Below are 22,353 nucleotides of genomic sequence, written 5' to 3' on the forward strand. Positions count from 1 at the left end.
CCCATTTAAAGATGGACACACGTACACCAAGTTGCAACCTCGTGTCCCTGCTCGCAGCCCCCACTGATTAATATGGACCCCCGCCAATAATGAACAAAAGCTTTAGTTGATGAATGTTGCTTCACTTATATGAAAAAGATGCTGTGATTATAATGGGCCTGGAGCCGCACTAATTATGACCACTGAAGTCTGCAGCAAGGAGAACGGCATTTCAAACTGTTCCAAACTAGCTTCATCATATCACCATTGTGTTGCCTGTTCATTTAATCACAGCATCTATTTTGCCATTGATTTGTATCGGCTGAATGTAGCAGTTTGGGCATGTATCAGCAATGATAATTAATTTACGAAAAGTATAACTCGGGAATAGATGAAAGGATCTGTGGAAATAGATTTCCAGCATCTTAGAGCGGACTGACTCGTCATATCCCCTCTTAGAGGAATGTAGCATATTCTGTTTGCATTTAGAGGTGGGTGGTTTTTTGTGTGTGACAATCAATGGAATGATAGATTTGCAAAGAAAAAAAGAAAAGAAAAAGGAAATGTTTATAGTTGAGAGAAATCATGTGAAGCTAACAGCAATTTGCAAGCTTTCAAAACCAGTACCATTTCCAGTTCTTAGAAACCTCTGGTTTTGGAACTGCTCCAAATAAGAACCTAAGAACATAGAAAGTTGCCTTTTGCTGAGTCTGGCCATTGGTCAGTCCAGCTCTGCATTGTCTACAATGACCACAAGAGGCTTTGCAGGACGTCCCACTCGGAGTCTGTCCAAGCCATGCCCCAAATCATCTAGGATTAAATCTGGAGTTTTCTGCAGATACTCTTCCCCAGTCCTACCCAGGGAATGAACCTGGTTCTTGCCAAGCAGATCTTCTTCGGAGATCCCTCATAGCCGAGTAAGATTGTCTTCCATAAACACGGTTTTAACAATGAGTCCGTAAGTGACTGTGGAGGCCAATTCTGAATCCACATGTCCTTCCACAGTGGGGACATTGGTTTCCAGGAGAGAGTTGATCCTGGTGTGCCTTCCTCTTAGCACATTTCTCCCTTGCATCCTGAGTTTGAGTGTCTTCAAAGCCCATGACACCTTTGGTAAAGGCTGTTCTCCAGTTGGAGTGCTTGCAGGCCAGTGTTTCCAAGTTGTCAGTGTTTATACTATATTTTTAAAGATTTGCCTTGAGAGCATCTTTAAACCATTTTTGTTGACCACCAGCATTGCACTTTCCATTTTTAAGTTCAGAATAGAGGAGTTCCTTTGGAAGATGATAATCAGGCATCCATGCAACGTGACCAGTCCAACGAAGTTGATGATGGAGAATCATCGCTTTGACACTGCGGATCTTTGCTTCTTCCAGTACACTGGCATTTGTTTGCCTGTCTTCCCAAGAGATGTGTAAAAATTTTCATAGACACCGTTGATGGAATCTTTTGAAGAGTTGGAGATGGCGTTTATAAGTGGTCCATGTTACACAAGTACAGATACCCCCCCACTGAGCTATAGCTTCCCCCCCTGAACTTGATGTGATAGGACTCTTGCACCTGACATGAGGGCAATTGTGGGGGCCCAATGTTGTTGTGCATAGGAGACGTGGGTGGCACTGTGGGTTAAACCACAGAGCCTAGGGCTTGCCGATCAGAAGGTCAGCGGTTCGAATCCCCACGACAGGGTGAGCTCCCGTTGCTTGGTCGCTGCTCCTGCCAACCTAGCAGTTCGAAAGCACGTCAGAGTGCAAGTAGATAAATAGATACCGCTCCAGTGGGAAGGTAAATAGTGTTTCTGTGTGCTGCTCTGGTTCGCCAGAAGCAGCTTAGTCATGCTGGCCACATGACCCGGAAGCTGTATGCCGGCTCCCTTGGCCAATAAAGCGAGATGAGCGCCGCAACCCCAGAGTCATCTGCAACTGGGCCTAATGGTCAGGAATCCCTTTACCTTTACCGTAATGTTGTGCATGTGATGCCCTGATGTTCAGGCTTTGGGAAGATGTTTCATTGTTGTTTTCTGATTGTTTAAATGGGTTTTTATGAATATGCTTTTATGTTTACTCTAAGGCATGGGTTGTCCCCTCATACCCCATGAGCAGTATGGTGTCCCTGAAGGTATTCACTAGTGCCCTTGGGCATGTGCAACAGACTCTGAGTTTTCCCCCTGTTTATTATTATTACTATTATTATTATTGTCCATTAAATTTCCATTCTGCCCTTTATCTGAGGATCACGGGGTGCTTTGGAATACATTAAAAAAACACAAAAATACATAACATAGTAACAAACGAAAGGACATTATATCGCTTGGGATGAAATCTAGGGATAGAGAATGAAAATCTCATGAGGGAGTATTTGGGCGATTGAGAAGAAACACTTGTTAATTATTCTGAACGTTGCAAGGCTGGAATCAATAGTTATCAAGTCTAAATTCTGAGCTGTGGTGGAAGAAATGTAAGTCAAAATGGTGCCGAAAGTCACCCCGAGAAGCACATTAAGCCTGATGTGTGCGCTTCAATCCAAAATGTGGAATTCATTTGTTCCTTCTGTTTTCCAACACTTTGTATTCTTAAGAAAACATTTTATGTTTTGGATGACAAAACTTTTTTTTAGTCAATACATCAATACATCTGCATGAAAGGTGATGGTGGTGGTGGGGAATGTTTTGCTTTACTTTATTTATTTATTAAGTTTGCATAGCAGGTTTCCCAGCCAAGGTATTTAATTTGCCAGTTGGCCTAATTAACGGGCAAAGAAATTCTGGCTATCGTGACAGTGCATTAATTTAACATGCCTCTGCCTTTGATGTATAATGCATTCGCTTGAAGAGAGGTGCAGAGACTATTTGCAGGGGCACTTTGGGCTAAAATGCCAGAGGAAGAATTAGTGAAAGGATATAGGACGGATAGGGCCAAAATAGTTTCAAAATTGTATAAGGTGTTATTAGACAAAGAGAAATCACCAAAGGAAGATAGATAGATAGATAGATGATAGATAGATAGATAGATAGATAGATAGATAATACTTTATTCGGCTATAAGCCCACAAGGTAAAAACCAATCAATAAATAAAATAGGATTTTACATTCTAAAATATCAACTAAAATATTTCAACACATACTCTCCTTCACCTTACATACAATCTCTAGATGTACCATATTGTGGCCTTGATTATAAAGATGGTGGATAGAGTTTACTAGATTTTAATAGTCATGCAGCATTCCATGAAGTCTTTTATATGAAAGAACTGAATTCAGGAATCTGGCAACCTGTAATGTTCTATAAGAATCAATGTCCTGGAGTAGATAGGCTAGGTGTGATTCAGGTGGTTTTGCAAGAGTTTCCAAAATGATTGAACTCAGAATCCTTGATCGGGGCACAATATATAAAGGACAATTAAACAAGATATGATGAAGGGATTCTATTGATTTGTTGTCACATGCGCATAAAACAGAGGTTTTACCATTAGAAAATCTATTGTTCAGCACATTTGAGGGGAACACATTAAATCTGGCTCTAACAAAAGCGAATCTATGCGACGCAACCGATAAGGTAGACAAATATCGAGGTATCTGGGGCATAAATATAATGCCCTGGTTTATCGGGGAACATGTACCTCCACCTGTAGTAAGATTTTGTTGCAAATCAACCTCCTCCAATCTTTGGTTTCACCAAAGGAAGGTTTGAAAGAATATTGGAAACTAGATATTCAGGAACCGATTTTAGATGAAGATTGGGAAAGAATCTTTCAGCAACCACCCTTTGTTGCGACCTCTAGGATAATCCAGGAACAAGGGTTGAAGTTGGTATAAAAATGGTATTACACACCTGTACAGTCATATCATATTACAAAATCTGGAAGTAAGAATTGTTGGAGGACCTGTGGAGTGATGGGAATGTACAGGCATATGTGGTGGGATCGTCCGTTAGTTAATGAATTCTGGAAACAAATTGGTATAGAAATATCGGGAATTATGGGTAGGGAGGTGGAAATATCTAAATTAATGGTTCTTATTAGCCTGAGTAGCACCGAGTTAGAAACAAAAGCGGAATGTAAATGGGTAAAATTGATGGTAATTGCAGCCAGACAGGTTATAGCGAGTAACTGGAAAAATGCAGAAGAGCTAGGGGTAAACCAAAAATTGAAAAATATTATAATCTTAGAATATCTAACTGTGAAGATACATAAAATGAAAGGGTTTAAGGTCAGTGAGAAGGAGGAGGATTGGTTCAAGAAGGTATTGAATTATTTGGGCAGGTTTGAACAATTTGGGGCAATTAAAATGTTAAAAGTTAAATAAACCTTGTGAAGGGAGGAGTATTAAGGTATATAGAATTGTACATATGGTTGATTTGAATATGTTATTATTGATTATGTATACCCAATGTATCAGTCGCCTGGAAGGTTTCACTGTTTGTTTTCACTGTATTTTGGTTGTTGGTAAAAAAAAAAAAATGCCAGAGGGTTGGGCTTTTAAACCTCAAAGAAGGGAACTAAGGGAGCAATCCCATGGCATGGTTCCCCAGGTTTAGCAATTTGGGATGCAATGGATCTCTGACTCAGCCAGGTGGTTCCTGGCTCAGCCAGGCTCTGCCAGCATTAAATCCATAGGCCTATTGCATCTAAGCTCACCTGGGGCTCAACTGGCTGAGCTGAGGCCAGTGGAAGTTCCCCCAAAGGGGTGTTTTGGGGGCATGGCAGGACCAGAGAGGTTGAATTTTCTACGCCCATTCATCTCAGTCATGTGACCTGGCAACCTTGCAGAAAACATAGGGATGACTCAGTTGGTAGAGCGTGAGCCTCTTAATCATGAAGTCATGGGTTCAATCACCACAATGGGCAACAGATTCCTGTATAGAGGGGGTTGGACTAGATTACCCTGGTGGTCCCTTCCGATTCGACAATCCCATGATTAATTTAAAGGCTTGTTTCCCCTCTGCCATGCTCGGGTGAAGAAGAAGCCCTGCTTCGTGATGTGTGGGCAAGTCCAATAATGTGGCTTCTGGAGATAATAAGCTAGAAAAAAATGTCCCCCCAAAGTTTCACATGGAACTTTGGGCATAAACCTGCTAAAAATAACAAATTGACTGTAAATATACATAGATAAAACTTGACAGAAAGGCTGTTGATGCTACCGTTGGTATGTCCCTCTTAAAAACAAAACAAAACAAAACAAAACAAAACAAAGCAAAACAGGGTTGTGGGTTCGAGCCCCATGTTGGGCAAAAGATTCCAGCATTGCAGGGGGTTGGACTAGATCACCATTGTGGTCCCTTCCAACTCTACAATTCTATGATTCTATGCCACCCCACCAAATATCATCTAAACACACACTTTTGCAGCTTGCAAATGAAGCTTCTAAGTTGTCTATAGTCTATAGCTTGTGGTCCTCCAAGATGTTCCTGGATACTTGGACTACTGCATTGCGCTCTACGTGGTGGGAATCATTATGGGACAGACACGCACAATTGCTTCTGGTGCCAGATTTTGTTACTCCAAATAAGCAGAATTAAAGCAAATGTTTGCTCTTCTACGGTTACATAGCAAGTTTCTCGAGGAGGTTTTAGGGCAAATGGATTGGAAGACATTTGCTCTACGTGGGGCTACCTTTGAAGGTAACCTGGAAACTACAACTAATCCAGAATGTGGCAGCTGAGACCATATAACACTGGTCCTGAAAGACCTTCATTGGCTCGCAGTATGTTTCCGAGCACAATTCAAAGTGTTGGTGCTGACCTTGAAAACCTTAAATGGCCTTGGCCCAGTATACATGAAGGAGTGTCTCCACCCCCATCGTTCTGCCCGGACACTGAGGTCCCGCTCCAAGAGCCTTCTGGCGGTTCCCTCCCTGTGAGAAGTGAGGTTATAGGGAACCAGGCAGAGGGCCTTCTCGGTGGTGGTTCCCGGCCTGTGGAACACCCTCCCACCAGATGTCAAGGAAATAAACAACTATCTGACTTTTAGAAAACATCTGAAGGCAGCCCTATTTGGGGAAGTTTTTAATGATTGATGTATTTATTGTGGTTTTAATATTCTGTTGGGAGCTGCCCAGAGTGGCTGGGGAAACCCAGCCAGATGAGCGGGGTATAAATAATAAATGATGATGATGATATAAGAGTTGCAAACAGAAAACAGGCAGTTCCCCACACATCTGGGATGAAGAACTCTGGGCTTTTAAGGGTGCAAAGTACGACTTCTGAACTGGTGCTTCATAGTTTAAAGCTTTAGGCTGGTGATTTGAGCCAAGCTGGAGGCTTGGACATAACCCTTTTGAATAATGGGTGAAATAAAGTATCTTCCTAAATATAACAACCTGACCTTTCTTAATGGTTCTCATAAAAAATGGACGTAGATACAGATTACTCTTGGTGTACAAGCCATTAAACAGTGGAAATATACTTTCCCAAGGAAGCATTCTGCCTCTGCAGTATCATGGCATCCAGTGACCTGCTGCCTTCGCTGGGAGCAACCTTGAAATTGATCAAAGTCCAATCGGTTATTAGGAATTGAACAAATATTAATTGATGCAAAAACAAAGACAACTCACATTCCAAGTACCTGAATTATACATTGGGGAATGGGGAAGAGGATCTCAATGAGGGGTGCAGCCAGGGCCGGATTTAAGTTTGACGAGGCCCTAAGCTACGGAAGGTAATGGGGCCCTTTATATGTCCAGCTGTCCTTTGTCAACAACAAATTGTCACTGTTTTTGGTGTTTTATATATGCTATATGGTCATTTATGGACCTAATAGGTATCTAAAGCCATTTGCCACTGTTGCTGTATGTAGGTTTTATTTTATTTGCTTTTTTGGGGGGGGGGTAGCAAGAGAGTGGGGCCCTAAGCTATAGCTTATTTAGCTTATATGTAAATCCGGCGCTGGGTGCAGCCATGACACCAGGGCACGCTGTGGGTGGAGAAGTCGGGGTATAAAAAGTATTCACGGGGTGACGGCAGGGAATCAGAGGAGCAAGACCCATCACCTGAGCTGGAAGGATCCTTGTCTCCTCAAACACAGTGGGCTCTGAGGTGTAGGGAGCAGCGGGAGGTACACTCCAGGACAGGCATAGGCAAACTCAGCCCTCCAGATGTATTGGGACTACAACTCCCATGATCCCTCGCTAACAGGACCATTGGTCAGGGATGATGGGAATTGTACTACTTCCAGAGGCCTAGTGCAGCCATAGGCAAACGCGGCCCTCCAGATGTTTTTGGGACTACAATTCCCATCATCCCTGACCACTGGTCCTGTTAGCTAGGGATCATGGGAGTTGTAGTCCCAAAACATCTGGAGGGCTGAGTTTGCCTATGCCTGCTCTAGGAAGCTGAGGCAGGCAAGGGCCCACAGCCCAACTCACTAGCTGGCCAGGTGGGGCTCACTAGCTGTAATTCCTCAGCTGGAGTAGGCTCAGTACAGGTGAGGGTCAACCTGCCTCATCAAGCCCAGATGCTGCAATCAAAGTATAAAAGCGAAGCAGAGCTGAGGTGCTGTGTCTGCTCAATTTCTCAAGTTGATGTACCTCAGCTTGGATGGTTCAGGAGCTTTATGGGACTGTACTTTTGGGGACTATATACACCAGTAGGGAGTTGTTGCCAGGTTCTCCTCATGAGAAGAAAAGAATCCCTGGAAAAGACCCTGATGTTGGGAAAGATGGAGGGCAGAAGGAGAAGGGGACGACAAAGGACGAGATGGTTGGACAATGTTCTCGAAGCTACCAGCATGAGTTTGACTAAACTGCGGGAGGCAGTGGAAGACAGAAGTGCCTGGCGTGCTTTGGTCCATGGGGTCACAAAGAGTCGGACACGACTAAACGACTAAACAACAACAACAACGCCAGGGTGGAGTTCAGTTCCCCCTAAATCCTTTTGAGAGTTAAGTGTTGAGGGAAACATTTGCATTACAAAGCTGTAGATGTACTTCATATTAAATGCAAACTCCCATTAATCACAGTTTTGACTGTGTTGAGGCACCGTTTTCTATTCTACTCTGTATGTGGCATATACCATTATTTCCTTTCTGCTGCAGTTCGCCTTCTGCAAAAAACCGGCAATATTCATCTCATAGTCCAGTGTGGTGAAATTATGAAACTTACATGATTAATAACACAACTTAAATTCATTACATCCATACATTGTCAATTGCATGGTGAAATTGTGGTAATTAACGTGAACCAAACACCTACTGTTGCCTTAAATGTCTACCCTTTTGCAAGTAGTTTTTCCTATTAAGCACTTCTAAAAATATATGTTTTAAATGGGATCGACATTGGAAAATTTAGAGAAGTGCAAATGTTGAAGAATATTATGGTTTGTACACATCGGTTTGGGAAGTGGAAATTGGGTAGGTTCTCATTAAAATAGGAATCAAATGAATATACGACTCATCTCTACATTGAACTTAGCAAAGGGACCCCACCCCGCATGAAGCTATAGGTTATAACAAATGTTTGAATTACCTACAGTTACCCTTCTTCTCTTTACACTGCTGAAAATAAGCTTTTCAGTTTTTAATAGCCTCTAAGAAACTCAGATAGTTCATTTTTTTAATGTACTATGGAGCCAGACTCTTGGAGAGTCATGCGGGTCAGCGTCAATACTATAAAAAGTCCAATGAATCTATTACTGGAAGACAATGGTTGAAATTGCTGCCACTATTAATTCCGTGGAGAGGTTTTGCTTATTTTGTGGTGAAGGCCTGAAGAGAAGTATCTTATATTTAGCTCCCATTTCACACTGAATGGAGCAAACTCAAGATGAAACTTCATCAGGCCAGAGATACGACACCCTAATTGCCTGAAAATTGCCAACTAAATATCTGTTTTGGATGGTTCCCCAGGAATATGTAGCTATCAGAGGAGGAGAACATACAATGGACAAATGCAAGCTGAGAGTCTCTTGCTGGATTGATGCTCAAATGTTGTTCTGTATACAACTGCACCAAATATTCCTCCATTTCTGGAAGAAGTATTTCCAGGAAAAGAACTATCGATATTGGGAAAATTTGTTGTTGTTTAGTCGTTTAGTCGTGTCCGACTCTTCGTGACCCCATCGACCAGAATACGCCAGTCACTCCTGTCTTCCACTGCCTCCCGCAGTTTGGTCAAACTCATGCTGGTAGCTTCGAGAACACTATCCAACCATCCCATCCTCTGTCATCCCCTTCTTCTTGTGCCTTCCATCTTTCCCAACATCAGGGTCTTTTCCTGGGAGTCTTCTCTTCTTATGAGGTGGCTAAAGTATTGGAGCCTCAGCTTCACGATCTGTCCTTCCAGTAAGCACTCAGGGCTGATTTCCTTAAGAATGGATAGGTTTGATCTTCTTGCAGTCCATGGGACTCTCAAGAGTCTCCTTCGGCACCATAATTCTAAAGCAACAATTCTTTGGCGATCAGCCTTCTTTATGGTCCAGCTTTCACTTCCATACATCACTACTGGGAAAACCATAGCTTTTAATATACGGACCTTGGTTGGCAAGGTGATGTCCCTATTTTTTAAGATGCTGTCTAGGTTTGTCGCCCACCCTTTAAGGTTCCCCTTCTGACCTTGCTATGGACCTCGGTTGGCCGCCGTTAAGGGGCCTGGTAGGAATTTTTTCCACTTGGCAAATTGGCACCGGCCATTTGGTTTTTCGCCTACCTCATAGCAAATCATCACAACTCCTTTGGTTTTGGCGGTTAGGCATTGGTAGGGGTATTGTTATGTAGATGTGTTGGGGGGGGAGTGCCATCACCTCCCCCAAATATGGAAGGGTAGTCCGGTAAAGGATTCCGGGGGGCGTGACCTCGTCCGAAGCCTATGGAGGCCAGGGCCTAAAGCGCGCACCCGAGCGGTGACCCCGGTGGAGTTCCTAGTTGATGTGCATCAGCAGGGCTCCCCCTGCTGGTATTAACCCTTGAAGCAAACAGGCTGAAGCTGGATAGTTGGTTAGGACCAATGTCTAAGCCAGTGTTTCCCAACCTTTTTTGGGCAAAGGCACACTTGTTTGATGAAAAAAATCTCGAGGCACACCACCATTACAGCCCCGTGACGTCAGCGCGCAGCGTCACGCCGGGAGGGACGCACGAAAGTGTAAGTTTCAATTTTTTTCCTCCCCCTTGCCGGGGAACCTCCAAGCTTTGGGGGTGGGGGGGGAGGCAGCAAAGCGAGGCAGGAAGGAGAGCGCGGCTTGGCTGGGTGAGCTTTGGCAGGGGCAGGGAATGAGAGCCGCGAGGCGGGCGCTGCGGACGGAGGCGCTGCCCGCCGAGCTCGCAGGCAGCCAGGCAGGCAGACGGCGAGAGCCCCGCGCTGGGCGGCCTCTCCTCGCCGCCGCCGCCCCGCCTCTCGCCACCCGACTCGCCCGCCTCCCTCCAGGCAACATCTCGCGGCACACCAGGCAACATCTCGCGGCACACTAGTGTGCCGCGGAACAGTGGTTGGGAAACACTGGTCTAAGCCAATACTGCTCTTTACCTGTAACCAACAAAGTTGTGGCCAATTTTAGCCCATTAACCTAAAATAATGGTGTCATGTGTCTTTATTTCCACTGGCGGGAGGCAGGAACCCGCCATGCAACTGGGGTTTTGCAGATATGGGATTTTGCTCCCTTTGTTATTCTCGTAAAAGAAGAGTTTAGACACATTTCTTTGAATCTTCTTTGCCAGCCAAGATTGAAAAAACGCCAACAGATGGTTCTCCCAGAAACTGGACAGATGACAGCTCTCAAGTAAGTAGTGTTGGGAGATTTCTCAGGGATGTTTGGGGACAGGCAAGACAGCTGTCCCCGAATATCTTAATTACTGCATTTACAAAGTTCTAATTAATGTAATGTTGTTTTTATGATTATATTAATGTTGTATCCATTAGAGCCTCTGGTTCCCCTTTATGGATTATGTTTGGAAATCAGCAAATAGTTTCAAAGATGCTGATGTTGCGTTCTACCTGTGGGCAGTGGGTTGAGAGTGATGCCTTTGGACCTTGGCTTTCAAGCGAAAGGTGCACGTTTTGCATGGTACATCTTCCTTTCTTATCATTGTCAGCGGGAGATCTTTGCAGGTGAATGTTGATCATTTACCGTATTTTTCGCCCCATAGGGCGCACCGGCCCATAGGGCGCACCTAGTTTGGGGGGGGGGATAAAGATTTTTTTTTATTTCCCCCCCAGGGGCAGGGCTGGGGCGGGGGAAGCCCGAGCTTCCCCCGACCCCAGCCCCCAGAACAGGCTGCTATCCGCAAGCCTAGGGAGCCCAGCGGGAAGTCGCGCCGGTCTCCCCAGGCTTGCGGATATCTGCCCGAAGCCCGGGGCGTGCTACTTAGCGCGCCCCAGGCTTCGGGATGCAGGCAGCTCTCCGCAAGCCTTGGGAGACTGGCGCAACTTCCCGCTGGTCTCCCACGGCTTGTGGAGAGCTTCCTGAAGCCTGGAGAGCGAGAGGGGTCGGTGCACACCGACCCCTCTCGCTCTCCAGGCTTCAGCGAAAGCCTGCATTCGCCCCATAGGACACACACACACATTTCCCCTTCATTTTTGGAGGGGAAAAAGTGCGTCCTATATGGCAAAAAATACGGTAGTTATTAGCACTTCAGTAATGTGATTCCATCTGTGACAGACAAATTCTAAGGGAGCAACCCTGTGCCAAAGAAGCAGGTCTAAACTAAGCCCGTGTAATTTTAAGCTGGCGTAAAGTTGCACCAAATCAAAACCCCATTCAGCAGTGGGGCTGCTGCCGCTGCTCTGTCTAACCAGGGCAGAGGGAAAACAAATCTTTAAAATAGTGTTCAAAGTCATGTTGCCAGGCCACATGATGGAACTGAATGAGCTGAGGATCCAGTCTAAGTCCTCTCCAGCCCCTTCCAGAATGTCCCCCCTTTTTGGACTTACACTGGCCTTGGCTTAGCCACCTAAGCTGGGATGAGCAAGTTACACCAGTGAATATTTGGCTGAGCCAGGGCTGGGAATCAGCTAGCTGAGCCAGAGATCTGCTGCACCCTACGCTGCGCATCTTTGTGGATCTTACTATAGGATTGTGGGCCTCCCAAGACTTGGGTGTATTTGAACGTACATCTCTGTGTGTGAAGTGAGCACACCTCAAAAGTGTGTGGGAAAGACAGTTCACAAAACTCAGTTACATAATGTTGTGATATTTGATACACAGCCCTCTTGTCTATAGCAACAATTAACAAAGGGTGGCACCGATGAGAGGTGAATCCTGTCACCTAACCAGCCCTCTCCCCTCTCCATCGCTTTGGTGAAGGTGGGTGTAAGGAGAATAATAATAATAATAATAATAATAATAATAATAATAATAATAATAATAATAATAATAATTTATTATACCCCTCCCTCCCCGGCCAGAGCCAGGCTCAGGGCGGCTAACACCATTAAAAGTACAATAAAAAGATAATGGGGGGGGCAATTTAAAATACAGGTTAAAATGCAATTTAAAATGCAACCTCATTTCAAAAGTAGCCCATAGAACAAAAGGAGGGAAACATAAGGGTCAGACTGAGTCCAAACCAAAGGCCAGGTGGAACAGCTCTATCTTGCAGGCCCTGCAGAAAGATCTCAAGTCCCGCAGGGCCCTAGTATCTTGTGACAGAGCATTCCACCAAGTCGGGGCCAGTACTGAAAAGGCCCTGGCCCTAGTTGAGACCAATCTAACCACCTTGCGACTTGGGACCTCCAAAATGTTGTCATTTGTGGACCTTAAGGTCCTCCGCGGGGCATACCAAGATAAAGGTGGGATAAGAGATCTGCCATTACTTTTTCTTTGTCCCATCGGATTTGGAGAATCCTGTCCTCACCCAACCAAGGCTCATCCCGTTATTGACTCCTATTAGTTTCAGCCCTGTCAACTATGGCAAGTCTCCTCCAGGGGGTCTATCACACATTATTACACCTGAAGATCTTAGCCCTTTTCAGGAGGTCAGCAGAGCTTGTCCCCATCTCCAGTCTTTGTGTGTTTAGCACAAATGTCTGTAGGTGGGATTGCCATTCAAGTCCTGAATTTCCCAGGCAAAAATTTCTAAAATGTCTAGGAAAACCCAGACCATATGGCAACCCATGTCAGCAGTTTTGTTTTCGGTGATTTTCCTTCAAAGTAGCTCAAAAACTTCCTTTATTGCGATTTTGGCCCCCCCCCCCAAAAAAAAACTTTTGTGTCCGGATTTTCACTTTTTGAAATATGGCAACCCTTCTATGTGGATAGAAGCCTCTGCAGAATCGAGAATCCTGATGCAGTGCTTCTAACTGTATTAAACTAAATGCAGTCAGCACATATAGAAGAAGAAGAATTTGGATTTGATATCCCGCTTTATCACTACCCGAAGGAGTCTCAAAGCGGCTAACATTCTCCTTCCCCTTCCTCCCCCACAACAAACACTCTGTGAGGTGAGTGGGGCTGAGAGACTTCAGAGAAGTGTGACTGGCCCAAGGTCACCCAGCAGCTGCATGTGGAGGAGCGGAGACGCGAACCCAGTTCCCCAGATTATGAGTCTACCTCTCTTAACCACTACACCACACTGGCTCTCTTAACATTTCTGCTCAGAGATTTGCACCAGCTGCCTATTTGCAACCTGGCCGAATTCAAGGCGTTGCTATTAGTACAGAGAGAAATGTCTATATTCATGCAAGTTACATGGGAAAACATCCTAGGGAAAATGCTTGCAAAAATATATATGGAAAACTGCATGCAAATGGTGGGATTCAAAGTAGCGCTAATATGATCGTTCCATTATCGCAAGAACCTCTGCTTGCCCAATAGAATTACTTCCCCTTGCCTTCCCCTGCCTGATGTCCTGGGGTTCTCCCAATGCCCCCCAACCCAATTTGGGTGGGACACAGGGGACGTAGGAGAGGGGGGAAGCCTCGTTGTGCTAGTACAACTCACCATGCTGGCTCCCACTAGCACAATTATTCAGTTGAATCTGGCCCCCATATATTAGGAGAGAATTGCACTAAAATGCTGGCAAATTGTCACAAACACTTAAATATATATATATATATATCTCACAATGTGGAAATGTGGCAACCTGAACTGAAAGGTTGGGGAGAAGGTGAGGAATGTAGAGGAATCAAAACTGATCAATTTGCCCCTCCCTAAATGCTCTGTGCATTTGATGAAGTGGGCTGTGGACCATGAAAGCTTGTTCCATGATACATTTGTTACTCTTTAAGGTGCTGTGAGACTCTTTGTTGCTTTTGCTGCCAGAGACTAGCATGGCTTCACCTCTGGAAATCAAAGTCTGGAGACAGGTAACCTCAAGCTCTTCAGGAATATCGAAGCCAACCAAACGATCTCATTTTCTAGCAATTTAATCAGGAGTCGGAGAAAAGCAGCCGTCATCAAGGCAGGATTCTGGGGCAGGCTTCGCAGGGGAGCTGAGCAGCTGTGATTGGCTTCTCTTTGTGCAATTCCACCTCGAGCAACAACACTGGATTCTGGACAATTGGCATCCTGCAGTTCCCCCCACTGAAAATCAATAGGATTTCCATTACATTTCAATTGTCTTGCAATGGAGAAAAGCCACAGGGCTTTGATGGCTGATGCTCATACATTTTTAAATATTACCTCCCGTGTAGAGGAGTGCAGTTTTGTTCTTTTTAATACTTTCCCCCCTCTAAGCAGCCAGCGAGGAACATGCAAAACTAATCAAATCCAGGCATCAAGCTCTCCTTGGGAGCAATTTCCTTCCCTACCAGAGTGGACTCTGATCCTTGCATGTTCTTTCTGTTACCCACTCTCATCTCCCACAGTCCATCACAATTTCTGACATATCGCCCTTATTGACTGCCCAATCCCAGTTGCATTTTCCTATCATGAGTAATTGCTTCAGTGAGATTATCCCTAGCGGCGAGCATTTTAGAAGATGGAAAGGGGATTGGCAGGTGCTAAAGACATATCAGATAGGAAGTTGCTAAGATGCCATCAGAGAGTGCCTGGAAATAATGCAGAAACAATAAGTCCTTTAACTCACATCTCCTTTTATGCAATTAATTGTAGACGCTGCTACTTGGAATAAAAGGGCACCCAAAATGATCGAAGGGATTAGAGTGGGTCCCCTGCAAGAAGAAGTTGCAGCATTTGGGACTTTTTAGCTTGGAGAAAAGACATAAGAGGTGTAATGATGGAATGGCATGGAGAAAGTGGGTAGAGGAAAAGGTTTTGCGCCTCACTCATAGAAATGTAAAGAACTAGATTGCAGTTCTAGAGAACTTTCAAGGGTCATCAAATACAACCACCTGCAATGCCGGAATCTCAGCTAATGCATCCCTGACAGATGGCCATCCAACCTCTGAGAGCCAGTGTGGTGTAGTGGCTAAGAGCAGTGGACTCGTAATCTGGTGAACCGGGTTCACTTCCCCGCTCCTCCACATGCAGCTGCTGGGTGACCTTGGGCCAGTCACACTTCTCTGAAGTCTCTCAGCCCCATTCACCTCACAGAGTGTTTGTTGTGGGGAAGGGAGGGAAAGGAGAATGTTAGCTGCTTTGAGACTCCTTCGGGTAGTGATAAAGCGGGATATAAAATCCAAACTCTTCTTCTTCAGCCTCTGTTGCTTTCCCACTCATCACCCAAATCGAAGCTACCCGCATGAGTTTGACCAACTGCAGGGGGCAGTGGAAGACAGGAGTGCCTGGCGTGCTCTGGTCCAGGGGGTCACGAAGAGTCGGACACGACTAAACGACTAAACAAACAACACAAAATGCAGAACTTTACATTTGTCCCTGTTGAGATTCATTCTGTTAACTTTGGCCCGGTTCTCCAATCTCATACCCTCCAACATTTATCTGATGAAAATAGGGACGTCCCATTCCATAATGATAACTTTACTATTTAAATCACACACATCTTACTGGGTTGCCCCAGCCACTCTGAGGAGCTTCCAACATATATAAAAACATAATAAAATATTAAACATTTTTTTAAAAAACTTCCCTATACAGGATTGCCTTCAGACGGCTCGGGGGTTGGATAACTCCATACCCTCCAACATTTCTCCGGGGAAAATAGGAACATCCTAAGGAAAAGTGGGATGTTCTGGGATCAAATCAGAACCGAGGCAGCTTCTCTAAATCTCGGGACCTTGCTTGAAAATAGGGATACTTGGAGTGGCTGTAATCTACTAAAGTCATCTTGAATCCTAATTCTGTTTTCTATGGCATTAGCTACTCATAATGCTAGAACTTAAGGACCTCCAATGAAGCTTCATGTTGGAAGATTTAGAACAGAGAAAATAAAGCCAATGACTAGGGGCCACCAACCTTTTGGAACCAGTGAGCATATTTATAATTTTGCTGAACTGTCATGGTGTCGTGGCATATCACAAAATGGTTGCTGTAGGGCATGGCAAAACCATAAACTGGAGATATACTGAGACCTTTTGTGGGTGCTGCAGAAGGTACAGTAGGATACATTGAATCCCATGGACACCACGTTGGCAAGCCCAGTAGATAGTACTGAGCTGGACAGACCAAAACTCTAACTTGGTGCTCCTAAATAATCTGATTTAACTTGTGTTGTGCACATTTCATTAATTGTTTCCAAAGCTAACACTATTAGCAATCAGGTCCTGAAGTTCCACGAGATGAATAAATTAAGGTATGCTTGATTGATTTCTTGCACTTAATTTTATTTACTTCTATATTTATATAGGAGAATTTATTTTTAGATATTTATATGGAAGCATTTTAAAGATTATCCCTCCCCAAGAGGCTCTCAACCCATTTCAAGTATAAAAATTATTCATAGTGCAATTACAAACCATAAAATCAAAGTCTATAAGAGATCTCTCCCCCCCCCCCAAAAAAAAACCCGAGATGCATATGATATAACATTTCTTGTTGCTAGTGGTGGATTCAACACTTCCTCTCTGCTGATGAAAGGCATATGTCAGTGGGGATAATCCTTCTTCCCCTGAAGTCCCGCCCCCCACTGTCACGATCCAGGGTATGAATGGCAAGGGTCCTGGGCAGGAATGCTAGGACTGGGTAAGGGCAGGGCAGCAGCGCCAGTAGCAGAGGACCACTTACGACTGAGCTGCCACAGGCAAGGGCTGGAGCTAAGGCAGTCCAAGGTGCCAGCACATGATCAACCGAAGTCCCAGCATGGGCCAGAGGTAGTCCGAGTAGCTGACAAGAAGTCAAAACAGAGGGAGAAGAGGCAGGGAACAATCTAACTAATGGGTCTATGGGATGAAGGAAGCAACAAGTCCAAACAGGGATCAGAGGCAAGAGGAAGTCCAGAAGTGTGCCAGAGCGTCAGGAATGAGCCAGCTGCAAGTGAAGGTTTGCAGCCAACTGCAGAGTGCAGCCAGGAACAGAGACGCTTAGATGTTACTCAGGCAGGGGAGAGCCGGCAGCTGCAGACTTTGGCTCTTCCTGACCTTAACGGGCAGGCTGATAAGGCAGTAATCCCTTATGGTTTTGATCTATGGGCTACTTTTAAAATGAGGCTGCATTTAAATTGCATTTCAACCTGTATTTTAAATTTGTCCCCCCCCCCATTACGTTTTTACTGTAATTTTACTGGTGTCAGCCACCCTCAGCCTGGCTCTAGCCAGGGAGGGTATAAATAAATATTATTATTATTATTATTATTATTATTATTATTATTATTATTATTATTATCTACCCATTGCTCAGAATCAGTCTCAATAATTATTGTCCAGCTGGAAATTAAGCAAAATGGTTATGTGTAAAAGAGAAAGGCGAAGAATAGAAAACTGGCATGATGTTAATTGCCACAGCACCTGCTGTTGTGCTAGGATGATATGGAGCCTTCGAGATCACTTACATGCTTTATAGCAGGAATGGCTAAACTTGGCCCTCCAGCTGTTTTGGGACTACAATTCACATCATCCCTGACCACTGGTCCTGTTAGCTAGGGATGATGGGATTTGTAGTCCCAAAACAGCTGGTGGGCCAAGTTTGGCCAATTCTGCTTTATAGGGTCAAAACTCAAAAACCTGCTTGCCATTTTCTTACATTTCATTGAGTCCTAATAAAGGCATTGGCCTGCCACATGTTTTGGAGTTCTCCCGTTTCCCCACCAAAAAAATAAAATAAAATAAATAAAAAAATGGAGCATATCTGTGCTATTTCTCTACATATATAGTTATGGTCAAGATTCTAATAAGGGTACAACATTTTATGAGGTCTAACGTGTATTTTAGGGTGCTTTGTTGTTGTTTAGTCATTTAGTCGTGTCCGACTCTTCGTGACCCCATGGACCAGAGCACGCCAGGCACTTCTGTTTTCCACTGCCTCCCGTAGTTTAGTCAAACTCATGCTGATAGCTTCGAGAACACTGTCCAACCATCTCGTCCTCTGTTGTCCCCTTCTCCTTGTGCCCTCCATCTTTCCCAACATCAGGGTCTTTTCCAGGGAGTCTTCTCTTCTCATGAGGTGGCCAAAGTATTGGAGCCTCAGCTTCAGGATCTGTCCTTCCAATGAGCACTCAGGGCTGATTTCCTTCAGAATGGATAGGTTTGATCTTCTTGCAGTCCATGGGATTTTAGGGTGCTAGGAGCCTATTTAGCCTTTATTTAGCTAGGAGCAAGCCCCACTGAACTCACTAGGCCTTACTTTCAAGCAGACACCTATAAGACTGCACTTAAGCCTTTTCTTCTTCTCTTGATGCAACATAAACATCCCTCAGTCAAGTGAGCGTAATTTAAAAATCACAAAAAATGTCACAGTTGTTGTTGTTATTCTTGTAATTATTATTAATAGTTCAATTTGTTGCCAGCCCTTCACCATCAGGTCCCAGGGCAGCTTACAACAATTTAAAATTCAATATTAAAAACAGTTAATTCTAAATATGACTTTGGAACCAGTGGATATAAATATGAAAATATCCCCCCCCAAAAAAAAATATCCAAAAAAAGTGAGATGCACAGGCTATTGTTGGAGAATGTTGGACCCAATTCAGGATCAGGTCATTTGCAATATTTCTAGATCACCTGTCAACCCAAATGTTTGCAGTGTGTGTGTGTGTGTGTCTCCTAATAAATATGGAAACAGTAAGGACAACACGATGGTAGACAACTCTGAACATCTTGCCTCTCTCCACAGGCACTGACTGCCAGCCTCAAAACTTTGCTCTTCTCCCTTTGGGGGCCTCCTATGACAATGACAGGTTAGGTTATGATTGAAAAGAAATTACTGGTTAGGAGAGCAGCAGAGAGTCTTGTGAAAGCTGGTCAAACATTGTACTAAGTGGAAGGGGTGTGCATTGTGATTCTCTGTTGATTATGAGATGAAGGTCTTTAAAAAAAGAATTCGGCCCCAGGCTGTGATTGCATTTGACCCAGATAGATTGGGTGTAAGTCGACACTCCTCCTGTGGTAGACCCTGTGGGATGAAATGCAGAGGTAGTCCACGGATGAGGACAGTCCCAGCAAAAATATAGCATAAACCTGAGCCCCAAGCCTGTAAGTCGTCTGCATAATATAGCAGGGTGCAATATAACATTGATAATCTCCGACCAGAGATGAATGGTTGATGAAGACTTTGCCGAAATGGCGAAAATGACCAGGAAAATCAGAAACCAGGAAGACAGAAACTTTAATAAGGAATGGGGGGTGGGGATTATAAATTACTTAAGAGAACACTGTAAACAACTACAAACTTTGGCAGGATTTGAGTAACTAAAAACTAAGGTACAAATGGACTATCTTAAGAAAAATGAAGAAACTATATGATGCAGTAGAAAAAAAGTTTGATAATGGAAACCATGGAGGGGCAGGGGGAAGTTTAAAGATTCAGGGAATCTTAAATGTTGATGATTATGATTAATATTTGAATTAAAATGTATAGTGTAAAATTGAATTAATTTATATCTATCTATCATCTATCTATCATCTATCTATCATCTATCTATCTAAGATAATTCAGTGCTGTTAAATAGGTGGAATCTACACATATATAAAAAAGTGGCAAAAATGCTTTTTTAAAAAAAGTTTTGAAAAATACATTGAATTTTGCATATCTCACTCTCGCCATCTAGTGTCTTGTTTGTATATTGCACTTTACAGCACATTAAAACGTTTTATTTGCAGCTGTGTGGATGAGTCATAGTCATTGATAAGTTGGTGGTGTACAATAGACATTGATTATGTGCTTTTAAATCAAGGTGGAGCTAAAATTTCTTGCCTGTTTTTTTATGAGTACAAAAGTAAGTGTTTTACATTTTTGATGTTCATTGCAATATATTTTGCTTTGCTTTGGTAGCAACCAAAGTGCTTCTGGCCAATGATATGTTTGATGTCATGATATCACAGACGTTTGAGGACAAAGACCATGTGTTCTTGGCGTGGAGGTGCATATAGTCTTGCGACTTCCCGTCCATCATTTCTGAAATGCTGCAGTCAGGACATCAGTTTTATGCCTGTGTGTTTGTGCATAAGTGGGAGAGTTAGGTAGAATTAATTTTGGCAATTAACATTCACATTGATTGCCATTTCTGCACAGTTTGACTTTGACAGCTAAATAATGTAGGTCATTGATTTCACAGTTGTGCGTTTTCTGGTTGTTGCTTTTTTTTCCTTATTATTTTTTGCACTCCCAACTTAGTATATGTGGTTTGCATATCTGTGTTGAGCAATGTGTTTAACTCTGACCTGCACAATTTGTCAAAGCATCTCATTTATGGCTACTTGGCTGTATTGGCTTGGGTGGCCTCTGACACCCATTACAGCTTCCAGGTGCCAAACCAGCATGTTCAGTTAAACCAAAAGTCCACAATGGGTGGCCCAAGGCTGGTATTGGACATTAGCATCACGTTCTCCAATACAGTGGTACCTCTGGTTACGTACTTAATTCGTTCCGGAGGTCCGTTCTTAACCTGAAACTGTTCTTAACCTGAGGTACCACTTTAGCTAATGAGGTCTCCCACTGCTGTCACACAGCCACCGCGCGATTTCTGTTCTCATCCTGAAGCAAAGTTCTTAACCTGAGGTATTATTTCTGGGTTCGCAGAGTCTGTAACCTGAAGCGTATGTAACCTGAAGTGGATGTAACGCGAGATACCACTGTGCCCTTTTGGAGAAGAAGAAGAAGAAGAAGAAGAAGAAGAAGAAGAAGAAGAAGAAGAAGAAGAAGAAGAAGAATAGTAGTAGTAGTAGTAGTAGTAGTTTGGATTTGATATCCCGCTTTATCACTACCTGAAGGAGTCTCAAAGCGGCTAACATTCTCCTTTTCCTTCCTCCCCCACAACAAACACCCTGTGAGGTGAGTGGGGCTGAGAGACTTCAAAGAAGTGTGACTAGCCCAAGGTCACCCAGCAGCTGCATGTGGAGGAGCGGAGACGTGAACCCAGTTTACCAGATTACGAGTCCACTGCTCTTAACCACTACACCACACTGGCTCTCCACACTGGCGAGCCATTGCCATAGCTGCCTTGCCAATACACTTGTCCAGCTCAGCGTGTCTACAGAAAAGGTTGCTGGTTATGGTGGAACCCAGGTAAGACAAAGTTGTCTACTCCTTCAAGCACATGGTCACCAATGCTGATGGCATGGAGTGCTGAAACATTTCCCAGGTCACAATTTTGTGCAGTCCAATGATGAATATTGAGAGCCAGGGTGATGTAGTGGTTAGAGTGTTGGACTAGGACTTGGGAGACCAGGGTTCAAATCCCCCATTTGGCCATGAAACTCACTGGTGACCTTGGGCCAGTCACTGCCTCTCAGTCTACCCTACCTCACAGGGTTGTTGTGAGAGTCAGATATGGAGGGACAGGGCAATGTACACCACCTTGAAATGTGGGGTGCTAAATAAATATTAACTTATGGTTTGTGTGTGTGGTTTGGGAGATGCATAGTCAGGGGGAAAAACCAATGCTGTCCAGGGTTGTAATGACTGTGGAGAGAATAATTGGGTGCACTCTTCCCACCTTGGATCAAATCTATGCTTCCAGGTGCCATAAGAAAGCTGCAGAGATAACGCAGGATAGTGTGCACCCCGGAAATGATCTCTTTCAGCTTCTGCCTTCTGGAAGAAGGTACAGGGTTATAAAGACTAGGACTAGCCGCCCGAGAAACAGTTTCTATCCAAATGTGATTTTGGTTTTAAACGCAGTGTAAGGATTCTCTATGGGAGTATATTGTATTTAAAAATGGGGTATCAGAGTTTTTAGGGGGCTAACCAGGTTGGGATAGCTGGGATAGCAGGCTTGTTGGTTTTTGAATGTCTTATGTAGATTTTTCAATTTCGTTGTTCTGTATGGGACAATGACAATAAAGAGTATCGTATCATATCATATCGTATTGTATCGCAAATAAATAAATGTCCACATTTATTTTTATTAATTTGCGTAGTGCCATCAGTCAGCAAGTGTCAGAGACCAGTCTGAGGAGTACAACTCTCATGAGAAAGTGGTGGGAGCCTACCTCCCCCCCCC

The 22,353-nt window shown here is 44.0% G+C and overlaps 1 long non-coding RNA gene across 1 annotated transcript in view; it reads right to left on the reverse strand.

Annotated features, from left to right (window-relative positions):
* LOC308588873 overlaps nucleotides 1–22,353 on the reverse strand; it is a 341,196-nt gene that overhangs the window by 120,926 nt on the left and 197,917 nt on the right. Inside the window, exon 2 of the long non-coding RNA XR_014008954.1 lies at nucleotides 10,313–10,407. This is a non-coding gene — a long non-coding RNA (uncharacterized lncRNA). The remainder of the gene's footprint in view (nucleotides 1–10,312; nucleotides 10,408–22,353) is intronic.

Source organism: Podarcis bocagei (assembly GCF_964188305.1).
Source record: "Podarcis bocagei genome assembly, chromosome: 6".
Lineage (NCBI taxonomy): Eukaryota > Metazoa > Chordata > Lepidosauria > Squamata > Lacertidae > Podarcis > Podarcis bocagei.